Source organism: Seriola lalandi, unplaced genomic scaffold (assembly GCF_002814215.2).
Source record: "Seriola lalandi dorsalis isolate HSWRI2012SDOR001 ecotype SW California unplaced genomic scaffold, Sedor1 jcf7180002054671, whole genome shotgun sequence".
Classification (NCBI taxonomy): domain Eukaryota; kingdom Metazoa; phylum Chordata; class Actinopteri; order Carangiformes; family Carangidae; genus Seriola; species Seriola lalandi.
In genome coordinates this window covers 1,225,795-1,238,707 of record NW_019525224.1, presented here as the reverse complement: position 1 = coordinate 1,238,707, position 12,913 = coordinate 1,225,795, and positions in this window count along the sequence as shown.

The window sequence follows — 12,913 nt, the reverse complement described above, 5'->3', positions numbered from 1 at the left end:
CTGCTGCGCTCTTAACTGTTGCAGATCATTTTAAAGAAGCAAGTGTCAGTATGTTGAAATGAGATCAGCCTACTGATATCAACAAGAGTCGAGACTCATCGATCAAGAAAATAAATCAAACTTTGAATTCAGAACAAGAAAAGATTATTTGCAGTTTCTCTCTGTTTAAAACTGAATTTCTACACAACAAAGTGGATTAAACTAATAATCCAGCGATTCTTTGATTTGAATGAAGGCAGCAAAACGTCTAGAAATCTATTTGGCTATTGGCTTTAAATGATCATATTTCTGCTTCAAATGATCATATTTCTACTTTAATACATAGTGGACTGAGATGGAAAAAGACTGGAAGTAATCACAACTAAGAGCTCCACTGTTTCTGATAAAACTGAAACACTTCACAGAATTCAATGAAGTTAGACAGAATCAAATGTGTGTAAACGAGAGGAGAGGCAGGTGCTCCCAAACCTCCAACACAGCCAACAGCATCAGGTGCCACCAGCTCACCAGAATGCGCAATTACGCATCCCAGCGCCACAAGGCACAACTTTTAACCACAAGCTCACGCCAGGAAGCATTTTAATGTTAAACAAACAAACAAAAACAAAATACTCAGCTCTATTCAACATCATCATCAGCATGCACTGCAAATCGCCCACATAGAGAGATACAGACAATCTAAAAAAGTGACCAAAATGAGTGACAGGTGAAAAAGCAATATATGTATTCACCAGTTTTAAGATGTTTTTAAAATCAAGAACCATCTTAAACTAAGGATGATAATACAGCAAAGAAACGTATCAAAAAACCTTCACTGAATAAGTCACATCTCAATCTCCCTTTGTCAAACATATGAATAAAACAACCTGTGAGGACTCACTGCTGCATTAACACACTTGTCAGAAGTGGGGTTTTTTTTCTGCAGCCCTGCAGCGCAACATTGACGCCAGCGGCTCCTCAGAGTGAGATCAGAGGCAGCAGCAGCAGCAGCGCATTTGTCCCCGGAAGCAATCAATTACCATATCAGAATAAAAACGGAACACACCCCACCGGTTAGAAACGTTTACAAGTTATGACCCTACACAGTCAAAGGTGTAATAGTGAGAGGGGAGCGGTCAATACTGAAGTCTGAAAAGTTTGGTGAAATTCCGGCTCTGCACACTGCAAGAAATATCCGCCGGGAGAAATTATTTTATACGGTTTCAGGTTTTGAAATCTTACTTTTTTTTGTTAGTAAAAGTTGAGAAAAATGAGCAAGAGATCATGAGACAAGTGCACTTGTTCGCAGCTTCTCAAATGGAACTATTTTCTAGAAACCAGTGAAGTTATTTGACTTTATTATACATTACTTAAGTGGCAGATTATTCTAGAAAATTCCCGAAATAAAAGCCCTGAAAACAAGCACCATTATTAACCCATTCTGGTCGATTTTTTCCGCTTTGTTTTTAATTAAAAAAAAGAAAAAAAAAAGAGGTGCATAACAGTAACTGAGGGTGGTCACTTTTTACAGTGATGACCGAGCAGTGACTCATCATCACCGCACCTTTCACAGTTCAAATCACCGTTACAACCACCAGAGTCGGGCAGGCCACACCCAGCTGATGAGAGAGCCTCTCTCTGCTTTTACCGACACCAACATGGGAATCATGACGCTGAGAAAAAATGTCCCACATGAGACATGAAAAGTGTCGGAGGGGAATTTGTCAGACTCCTGTTGAGCTAGAAACAGTCGAGAAATGACAGGAGCTCAGGTCTGACTAAGCTGTTGGTTTGGAGGTAAAACAAGTCAAACAGCTTTTTCAAATCAAACCTGTGAAGTTTATTTTCTATGAATCTATCAGGCATCTTGTTGATGTCCAAGCACTGAGAATCAGGAGATACATTCATCATTTTATTACTAAAATTAATGCACAATTAATATATTTTAAGTTATAATTTTATAAATACTAAATCTTAAAATGTCTGGACTAAAAGAGCAGTAGTCATGTAGAGCAGATTTTCTGATTCTTCAATTTGGCTTCACATTCATCAACCTAAAAGTGAAACTAAAATGAACCAGACAATGTAACTTTTTTTCTTTTCAAACAAAGCTTTTCCATACTGTAGCTAAACTAGTTTAAATAGATAAGATCTATTCAGCTATGTGAACAGAAAATACCTCAAACACAATCTAAAAACAACACACCTGCACCAGCAGGTCAGCAACTGCCAGGGAGAGAATACACTTCTTTTTTTACAATACAATAAAATGAAATAAAACAGGATTAAATTAAAATATTACTTGTATGTTATTATAAACATGTCCTAACTCATCATAATGTTTCTTTTAGGCATTCAAAGAAACAGAAATATGAAAGAAATTTGATGGAACAAAGAAACTTTGTGGATTTATGTGAAATTCCACAAGTCTATTTAGTTTGAATTATGCATTAATTGTTTAGATACCCGTGTTTAAACTGTTTATATATATTATCATCATTTTTATCACAATTGATATTAAGAATAATTTTTGGAAGATTTTTGATGAAGGTATTAACACTCCAACTATTAAAAATGATTGTTGAATGGCTGAAGAACTGACTGATTTACTGAAATTAATTCAGAAATCTAATTATTTTGAAGAAAATAACATGAATAAAACGAAACATTTAATTCTTAAAATTCAAATGTGCTCATTTCTTAATTTTCTGAATGACAAACCTATTGGATATCTTTTCTGTTTAGATTCTATTAACATATAACATGAATTAGTATTGAATTAAAAATGGAGCACACATGGAGTAATGCTCAGTAAGGGGGAGATAATAGGAGGGACAGCAGATTTAATGTATTAATGATTGAAATATTCACTTCAAAATTATGTCTTCATGTGTACAATCATAACAGAAGTGTTTTCATTGGAAGAGGAAAAAGCAGTTTAACAGGGAAACAGTTTATTACAACAGTCAAGCAGCAGGTGAAACAGCCCTGACGCGAGCATCCAGCAGCCTCCTCCCTGCTTCAGCTTACTACACCTCTCCAGTCACTTCCTGCCATGTGAATTAAGCAAAGGATACAGAAGAAAAGATCAACATCCAACAGCAGCAACACACTCTGACCATGGTTTTTAGGCAACTTTATAACAAGTCCAAATGTAACAAAAATCTAAATTCACAAACAAGATAATCATTTTCAGATGTTGCACATGCTTCCAGTTTCATCTCGAAAAAGCACCCTGTGATAGCTACTGATGAATCACGATTTAAGTCACATCTAAACATCACTCATACATGTGTATCATTTGTTTATCAAACTCACATTTCCCCATTTCTGCTGTATTTTTGCTGTGGTTGAATAACTGCAGATGTGTGCGCCAGACAACAACAATACAGAGAAAACTTACTCATCCATGATAAAAAAAACACCAGACTTCATGCAAAACGTCACAGGAAAAACTGAGCTCCAACTGAACGGTTTAAAACATCACAAACAGTCAATTGGTAAAATGTAGAAATTTAATATTAAAGAAAAAAAATGTGCATGTTGTGTCACATTATACTTCAGAACCTCCAGCTGCAACTCACTGATCCATGAAGTGCTCGAGCGTTACTTTTCCTAGCCTAAAATTTTAAATGATTTAATCAGAATCTACATGACCAGGCATCCTGGATGAGGCTTAAACCAATTACATGCAGAGTAGCTCCCAGCTCCCACAGATCGGTCAAACACTGCTGTTTCATCATCACAGGATAGATCAGGCTTTTTTTCCCCAGTTCAACTCACAGAAAGACACAAAATCACACGAACAAGTAAGAGAACCTTTGTTGGTCACCTTTTGATGATGTGAGCTTCTTGTGCATCGGCAGAGCTCCCACCTGATCCTCAGTATCTGACCAGAAACCAGTTGACATGTTCAATCAGTTGCCAAATCACCATGAAGGAATCTTTAACTTTTACCTGCCGATCCCGTTTTTTAATGTGAGTATTTCCAGCGGTTTAGTGAAGCTCGTCCCTGATATCTCCGCTAACCACCTGTGGGATTTCTCCCCATCATGACTGATGTTACAACAATGCAGCTTTGGCACTGAGCTCTTACCCTGCAGACTTCCCTCAGACTCCCTCAGAAATTCTTTATGCAAACATGTCCTCCCGAATTCTTTGAGACATGCCCTTATCTCATTAACTGAGAAAAAGCGGGAGCAAAAAAGAAAACATCAGGAACAAAGTCCTAATTGTTGTCTTTTGATGTCTTTGGGACAAGACGTTGACTGCGGGATGCTGGGGAGAGGTGAAAGCCCTCTCTGTTGAAAAGCAGACATCCGCCTCAGGTAAGATACCTTTCAGAGCCTCTGGTCGAACTGCATCCGCTGAGAGCGTGGTGGTGCAACGGTCTTCACAGGCATCGGGCTGCTGTCAGCGGCGGCCAGGATCATAGACCGTATTGTGAATATGTGTGGGTGATCAACCCTCATTAATTTAGCGAACAAAACATTATTATTCACAGCATTACATTGATAGAACAGCAATTGCAGGGAGCACAAAGCCTTTCGCAGGACGTGTTTGTGAAACTACAACGTTTTGTAAAGATGCACTCACTGCATTCGCTGCAAGCAAAGGATGGTGAAGAATTCAGCTTTGCTTTAGTAAGTTCTTCATCAGAAGTCAAGTTAAAGTTGCACCTGCTGCTTCTGAGGCAGAGAAGAACTATCCCAAACCGTTATAGAAACAGCAGTAGGTATCTATGTGGTCCACTGTGTAAATAACTTAACTTAGGATGAACGTGTCTCTTCATTTTAATAGAAGAAAGAAAAATGTCTAAACAACACTGCAGATCGCTTGTTTTATTCAAAAACACCACAGCTCAGTGTCTCTATACTGTACACTGTACTAATAACAGGCTAAACTGTTTAGTAAAGTGGAGTCATCATTTCTGGTTATCAATAACAAACTCAATAAATCACTGACTCCTCAGGTAAACACTGTTGACTTCTTGCTGCTTCACATCATATGTTGTCTGAGCTGCTGCCTGATGTTTTGGAGATTACTGGCAAAGACAACACATTGACCATAAATGCCTCTGTGGCCAATGAGTAAGTGTAGCGGCGGGGAACAACAGTTGTTGAGGGAAATATTTTCTGTTCCCTCCTCCTGCTTAAACCTCCCTCATCTGAGGATTTGAATCAGTAATACTCTCATCACATGTGGCTGCCTTCATCTTTGCCTCCTCCTCTAAAGCTCTGAGACAAAGTAACAGCCAATTAACAACATGATTGTGTATCTTGGTGTTGTTACTGTTTTGCACTCAACGTTGCTTTTCACCATGTTGCAGGTGCCTATGGGAAAATGGACTGAAATCATTTGTGCGCTTTGCTCCTGGTTGCCACAGAACAAAAGGTCCAAACCTCCGACTATAGTATCATTTTTTCTCGACAAAGACGATGTCCATCTTTTCACACAATCAGCCGTTCAGGAGAGCTGAAATGCAAAGTGAAAGCATCATTAATAACTAAAAGCAGCCTTCTACCACATCTCAATCCATCACAGAAGTTAGCGTCAGCTTGTTGAGAGACAGATGAGCTTCTCCACAGGGTGTGTGTCGTGGAAGGTGTGCCACTGGAACAATAGGGTCTGGCAGCTCTGGCCAAACCTTCAGTTAACACAAGAAACGCACCGTCTGGTATTCATTTACCTTTCTTCTACCCCCCGCCCCATTCCTTTATCCCTGCCTTCCTCCCTGCTTCCATCCCGACCCTCTCTCACATGCTTGACCCTGTCTTTTGAACTCCAACAACCTTTCATGCGGTCATCAAATCTGGGGCCAAATGAGCAAGATAGAGAGGTGGGACCTGCTAAATAATGTCAATATTTCCTTGCCCTAACAGAGAATAAACTGCTTTCTTTTCTGTTTCTCACACTTTTTTTCTCCACATAAAAGCAACAGTGAAGGCTGCCCTGGTCCACACACAGCAGTGCAGAGTGGCTCAGCTGCTGCTGCTGTCTCTTCCCCTCCAGCTCCTCCAGGATTTTCCCATGTTCATATCACTAGCCCTTGACTTTGTCACTCATGCAACAGCTGCTTGCTGATACCACACCACAGTTCCAGCCTATTGCACTCCCTTCTTTCACTACATACACCAGGAACAAAGACAATGTTAATCCAGCTGAGTCCTTGGTGCAGAATACAAGGACTACCAGAGAGGCAAGACAATAACTACAATTTTTCCTAAAAAAACTTGTTTGAAAATTGCGTCTGTTGGTGCTCAGGGAGGATCAACATCCTGAGGATGTCCACGAGGGATCACAACAAGCTCAGACTAAAACACAAGGGACTTGAGGTCAAATAGATCTCACAGCTTATCAATAAAGCTCACTGGCATTGGAATAGAGGCACCAATCAGAGAAATTAACTAATCTCATCACCCACAACTTATTACACACTGTCATTACAGCCATGCAGAGGGATAGCAGACATATGAGAAACATAGCTGCACAGTACACAGCATGGAGAGTGACCGAGCCGCTGGCAGTTTTCATGGCAGAGTACCCCAACAAGTCAAGCCTTTCATATAAATCCATCTATGTGTCATATGCTCTCCCAATAATGAACAAAAGAAAAATGTATTGGAATCTTTCAAACAGAAAGAGATATGCAAACAAAAAAAAGTTAACCATATAGGTCCCAAAATAACCCAAGCCATTAAAAATAAACCCCAAAACCAAACATGCCGAACACCTGAACATATACAGCCTCTCACACATGCACCAAGTGGTGCTACTGTTGCCCTTGTTTCTGTATCTCTCCTGCAGATGGTAACAGATGGTACATTCAGTCGGATGTTAAAGCATACGGTGCAGAGATGAGAACAAGATTACTTCTATGATCATAGAGGGTTCCCCTCCTGCATCAGGTGCTCACCTATTTCTTGCCACTAATTATAACACAAAGTGCTCTGCTTTGGGATGAGGAGCTTAATAAAGAAATCACACGTGTGTCAGAGGGAAGGGAAGATGCGTGTGCAGCGACAGAAACACCTGATCAGAATAACACAAAAAATGATACGTGTTCACATAGAAAAGCAAAGAAAACACATGCACACCAACCCAAACACAGACACCCCCAGAGTATCTGATCTTCTCAGTGATCAGTGATAGAGACAAATGAGGGGGGCCCACCACAGTGGCTCCCCTGGCAGGCATGTAGCTTTATTACAGCACCACACATGAATGTGCACCATCCTCCCCACCACTCTGGATCAGGCTGCAATAATCTGATCCTTTTGGGAAACTGAGGTGTTGGACTGTAATTTATAGGCCGTATCTTTCAAGTCTTTCCCTCGGCTCCGCTGGTGGCGTCAGCCCCTGAGCCACTGTGTGTGTTTAATGGCTACATGTGTCGCTCCCTATCTCGCTCTCTGAGTGGCACAAAGGTAAAGGGAAGCTTAACAGCCTGGGAAAAAGTTGAACAGTGTGAAATTACCTTGATCCAAAGATTCCTGCCGCATACCAGCCCAATGAACCCATAACAGAGCAGGCACTCAGTCAGAGAGCCTTGCCTGCAGGGAACAGCTGAGACATTACAGAGGGAGAGAGAGGGAGGGGAGTGGGGGGGTATAGGGAGGTGAAAGAAAGATAAATGGTAGCAGGAAAGAGGCCCACCTCTAGTAATCTCCAGTCTACAGTCAGTGGTAGGGGTCAGAGTATCTCTATCTAATGTACATCCTATGATAATGCTGGACAACTGGTAGGTGGGGTACCACTGACTAGTGAAGTCAGATTTCGCACCGAGAGGCTCTTTTGGGGAAATCTAGGGGGAGCAGCTGTGGAGCTGTGTGATGTTGACAAAATATTGTGGAAAAATGAGATGAAAATGCTTTTGTCGTGTTAAATGTGGATTTCAAATGTGTCACGTTCATGAAGCAACATTTATCCTTTTTTTGGGGGGGGGGGGCAGCTCAATCTGAAACTGTAAAACTGCAATTGACTTTGATTTCAAATAAAAAGCTTAAAGACACATAAACATTCTGCAAACAAACAAGGCAGGGCTCTGTGATGGGAAAGCATTTCAAAGAGTTTATTTAGATGGATTTAGATGCTTGTTGACCTACTTGCCTTGGCCAGAGAGTCATGCTTTGATGCCCTGGTAAAAGCATGTAGGGCTAAAATGTGATGGTAAATCATCTACAGTAAAAAGAGGCTCTGAATAAGTTTCACTTCACAAACCTGAACCTTGCTGTGAAAAGAATAACTCTCACTTTCTATTTTATTTACTGCTGTTCCTAAATATTGGACATTTTTATTTTCTTCACCAAAGAACAAATTGAAAGTTTCTCTATAAAAAGTTTAAGTTCTGTAGCTGAAATTTTATTCCAGTTTCAGGCAAATCTTTCCAGCGCGAAATCAGTGAACTTATATGTTACTGGTTTCTTAAAACAACACACTCTTGCAACGGTTACACAATTATTGGCTCTTAATTATATTTTGCTTATGCTCAATTAAATGAGTTTTATTAACTCTGCTATTAATAAATGTAGACAATAAAGAAACACAGGGACACAGTCCGGCTTCAGGCTGTTATCAGTCATGTAAATGTGTTTGGGATCAATACGGATGATTATTATTATTATTAAAGGTGCTAAATGTTAGGTTTTGCTATTGCTACATCACCAACGTAAACATTAACAGCTGCTTACGTTGTGAGTTCAGCATCAAACTTCATTCACTCCTTCTCTTTGCCATTGGTTGCTTTCCCTCTGGACAGTGCGACTTCTTCATCCTCTCATGCTGGACTGAGGGCACACTGGTCACTACAGTCACTCACTATCGCCTCTTGAGGTACAAAGAGGTATGACGAGGCAGGCCAGGGATAGCTGGTTAGCATGCTATCTTCATTAGCTATCTCTGCAACACAATACATAGATGTCTTTTGACATAAAATCAAAGCAATTATTTCTTTACATTCTATGGAGAATTTTAGTTAATTTGTCAATGTTTTAAACGAAGATACTTAAAAATCGCTCCTTTTTAGATTCTTTTTCTAATCATTTGTAAATTGATTATTTTATTAAAATGACAGTTAATTTCTATCTTCTATACAAAATAAGGAACCGACAAATATATCAAGCAACAAGTCAAATAAAAACAAACAAAATAAAAAATGATTGCATTAAAAGAAATTCTGTTCTGTTCTGACACTGGGTTTGTTTGTGAAATAACGACAGTCACAGCTCTATATATAGTCATATGAATGGTAACAGAGGGAGGTTGATGTGACTGTTGCCTCTGTCTCAGACACAACAATCAAGGGATAAAGTTTGTGTTGGCATAGGACCGAAACAATCCTGCTTTCTTGCTTTCTGTCACTGTTTTTATATATTTATAGACACTGTCCAAATAAAGCTAATCTCATGCTTTCTGATATGGCAGTGAAATACCAGAATAACTTATTAGACAGGAGGCTAACAATGACAATCTGTGCACGGCAAAAAATGTCTTTTATTTGATTTTTCTTTGTTTTGAAAAAAAAAAACAAAACAACCAAAGGTTGAGTCTATGTTGATTTGTAGAGGAAATCCCCACTTCTAAAAGGGGAACGACTTGGTGAGTAACTCCAACTCACATTCAGCACGTACTGTATCTTTATTGTACATCAGTGCCAGGAAGGTGGCTGAGATGAAACAATTCCTGGGTTGATTTTAAAGAAAATATGAGTTAAATACGACAATGAAAACAGCATCAATTAATGCTTTCTTTTTCTTTTGGTCCTTGGAAATATATTCAAGAAAACAGTTTTTACAGCTATTAAAAGTATTGAAAACTAATTAAAAAGTATAATAAGATTTGATTAAATACATTGATACATTTATTAAAACATTGGGGATTTTTTTGTTGTACCTCTATCTCTGAGGGGATTCCACTCTTGCAAATGACACATCAACCCCAATGAACAAGATGAGAGAATAACTATAACTTGACTAATCAAAACAACCATGACAGCTGGAGGTGGTGAACCCGTTTCAGGGTTAATTCAGAAACGACCGGTTCCTGTGTTTGTTCATTGCACCTGTTTGTTTGTGCCAGCTTGTGATGAGAGTATTCTTATCAAAATATCTGCAGAGCCTCTGCACACTCTCTCTCTCTGGGTTGGAAAGTGTGACATTTGTTCATACCCAATTAGAGAAACCAGCTACAACTGTACTGATTCTGACAGCGCCGGATATGAGCAAAGATGCACTTTGAGCCACATCTAGAGCAATGTAACCTGAGCGGTGATGGGGAGTGCGCCATCACTTTAATCAGGTGCAACTCTTATGCTGCAGAACTGTAAAGCATCATCACATTGCTCTTTGACAGCTGTTGTATGTGCATAACCATAAACATGTCTATATGTTAAGTGTGCACACACCCTTTCTGTCTCACACTCACTCTCTCACACACACACACACACACACACACACACACACACACACACAGTTGCAAAAAATAGTTTTTACACAATGTGTCACCTTTAAAGTCACAACGACCTTTGTCCTTAGTCCGCACATGGACGTCCCTTCAGAGCTGGTTTATCAACGAGAATCAATCCGTGTTTGTAAAGAGCCCATTGACATATTGATGAGGTCAGTTCAAGAGAGATTTATTTTCAGCAAATCCACAAACTTGACATGATGCATCTCCAAACCCAAAACTAAACAAACAAATAAACCAACAGGAAAAAGTTGTTGTTGTATTGTTTATATTCCAGCTAATTAAATTACATTAAGTCATAACATATTTCAAAATTCAATTCTGCCTTTGACAAGCCTGTGTCACTAAGGTGAAGTCCTTCTTCTCTTTCATCTCTAGTCAGAGATCTATAAGTGCTGGGATATCCCCAAACCTCATTCTCCTTCCTTCACCGAAGAGAAACACAGCCATGCTTTCTCTGTGACTGCAGTTAATGCTATGCAACGGTTGTGTTCATTGTAAACAAACACAGGATTGTTTACATTCAACTTTTGCCATCAAAACACATTGTGTGTACCCTTAAGGGAAAGAAACATGTTGAATGTATTTCCTACATTCAACATGACAAGACATTTGCAAAGCCAGTTGTTGTATGTTTTGAAATCTGCACAGTTTAAATCTCATGCGGTCTTTTTCTTCTCCTCTTTAAGTGGCTCTGTGTTCTCTTTTATGGTGCATTGATGCCGCTGCAATTTATGCCTTCTGAAGTTGACAGAAATGTGTGCCTTTTGCTCACAGCATGCAAGTAATAATAATTGCTCTACTGCACCCATAGCAGTCAAGATATTGCTCTATAAGGGTTACATTGCAAAACACATGGTATGATCTTAGTGTAAATTCAAGCAAAGAAACAATAATTATCTAAAAGATTTTTATCCTGCTTTGTATTTATCCTGTGATCTTATGGTTCAGGGTCTTTCCTGTCAACCAACAATGAACCTTATTGAAGGATATTCAATTTACCTTACCTTTTAATAGATCTTTGGATTTGGATTGCAAGCTGTGTCGTCAAAAATTCCCAAACATGACATCTGTTTATGCTCAAGAGACCTCTAGCGGCTGGAGGAGTTATATATAACTCTTACCAGTCACGAACAAAGGCGGAGGTAGCGCGACCTTACTTGCTTTCCAACTGACATCCATCATTGGTTTCTTTTAACCATGGCAACGATTAGCCATAGTGGTATCACATCACAAAATGGTTATGTTATGGTTTTTTTATGATGTGTAACAGTCAATGAACCAAATAGAAAGACAGCAGCGGTCACAAACAAAAAGAGCATCAATAGATAAATGTATGATGTTCATAGTTCACACTCTGCCACACTTGGATCCACCCACGTATCACACTACACCCAATACAACAGGAGCCACTCTAGACTGAATCAGTCAGTGACTCTGGTCACAGGTTGGGTCACTGGGAAAACCAAGCTTTTGGTCTTTCTCCAATGGCATGAGAGCAGCGGACTAATTCATGTTCCATTACCTCTGGAATGTCTACCGTGGAATAAGGGAGCAGCCGCACATCACAGGCTGGCATTCACCTTTCAATCACCCCCCCTCCCTCCATCGCCCTCACCCCTGTAATCATGTTAGCTCATACATAATCGCATTTCAATTACTGACAGGAGTGTGACCCTTGCCTCCCAACACGCCTAATCTAATACATGTGTTTCCGAAAAGACAGAGGGATGCCTTGTTTTGGTAGGAGGTCAGAAAAAAGAAACATGCATCAACATGCAGTGTCATGCCAAAGCTATAAAAGGGGATTCCTCAGTTTTCTTCTGATTCAGCCCAGGACGTCAGAAGCTATTTTTAGCAGGACGTATACTGAAAGAGGCGCCTGGAAGTGATGTAAACACTTTTTCGGATTCAGACCTGAGAGAAGAGATGAGGAGAAGAAAAAAGTGAAGGACAGAAAGGAGGATACAACAGAGGATGCTTGCAGCAAGAATGTAAAGCTAACAATCCCTCAGACTGAGTATGTCTCCATCAGCCTCTCGGTCTGCTTGTGTGTGTGTGTGTGTGTGTGTGTGTGTGTGTGTGTGTGTGTATGTGTGTGTGTGTGTGTCAGGGTCCCTCTGAACTCCAGGCCTTTCTGCAATTCCACCGTTCAGGAGAGAAAACACCAAAGACACCCTTGGCCATAAATCTACCTCTCCCCCCTCTCTGTCTGTCCCACTGGGTAAGGTAATTCTTTCCTGCAAGACTTTTTCATCTCTTCTCTGTCTTTCTGTTCTTCCCTTCTTCTTCTTCTTCTCCTTTTCTCTCTGTCTGCCTGGTCTTTCACTCTGTAATTCCCACTCTGTCACTCTGCGTCTGTGTGCTTAGTGGCCTTGTGTCATTATTATGGGCCAATTTGTGTCAATGCTAACATCCCATTCATCATGGGGGGAATGGTTTCCGCCGAGGCACGGGGGCTCACATACTT